Source organism: Doryrhamphus excisus, chromosome 14 (genome assembly GCF_030265055.1).
Source record: "Doryrhamphus excisus isolate RoL2022-K1 chromosome 14, RoL_Dexc_1.0, whole genome shotgun sequence".
In the NCBI taxonomy this organism is placed as follows: domain Eukaryota; kingdom Metazoa; phylum Chordata; class Actinopteri; order Syngnathiformes; family Syngnathidae; genus Doryrhamphus; species Doryrhamphus excisus.
Window position 1 is genome coordinate 5,831,863 of NC_080479.1, and position 981 is coordinate 5,832,843.

Sequence of the window (981 nt, forward strand, 5' to 3'; positions counted from 1 at the left end):
GGATTCCCTTCATCACTCGTTCATAATCAACAGGATCCATGTGGATGTTATGTTTTTGAACAAACATGTTATAGTTGTATGATGTTCCATTTCTATCAAAGAAATCAGAGAAAAAAATGACGTTTCTTTCCAGGCATTGTTTGTGGAACATGGACTTGTTTCTTGGTTATTCCACATAATCCATTTGTGAGGAGATAAGTTGTGTTTGAAGGCCAACTTCCATGAATCCAGTGCTTGCTTGTGAAAAAGGGATAACCTAACCCAGAGGTAGGGAACCTATGGCTCGGGAGCCAGGTAGGGCTCTTTTGATGACTGTATCTGGCTCTCAAGCATTTCTTACCACAATAAAAATGTATGTTTGCTAACATTTTAAAGTAAACATCACAGAAATGACTGTTAAAAATAATATTAAAAATCAAAACTTTCTTATGCATTTTAATCCGTCCATCTATTTTCTACTGCAATATGGCCGACCATATCCATCTTTCTTGATGATATTTTCCAGGTCAAACACCAAAACTTGATTATTACTGGGTAATGCGGTAGTCTACCTCGGTCATTGAGATGTCAAAAAAACATGTAAATGTAAACTTTTCGTCTTTTAGTCAAATAGTCACCTAGCTCAGGGGTCGGCAACCTTTACTATGAAAAGAGCCGTTTTATGTCCTTGCCCACTAAAGAAAAATAGCATGGAGCCGCAAAACATACGTTTAAAACAACGTTGGGGGGATGAACGTAGTTCAGACAAGTTGGAGTACTTGTACATTTTTAATGTCTAACTTTTTATACCCGACTTCTGCACCTCACCCCGCTTTTAGCCTTGTTTTAACTCCGAATTAATGTTTGGATATTGTATTTTAACTCATTTTATTTTATAATTTTACTACGTTTTAGCATATTTCCACAGCATTTCAGTCCAGCTTCAGCTTCCGAACGACTCTGGAGAGTCGACAATCTGCTGAAAACCTGTATAGCAGATTC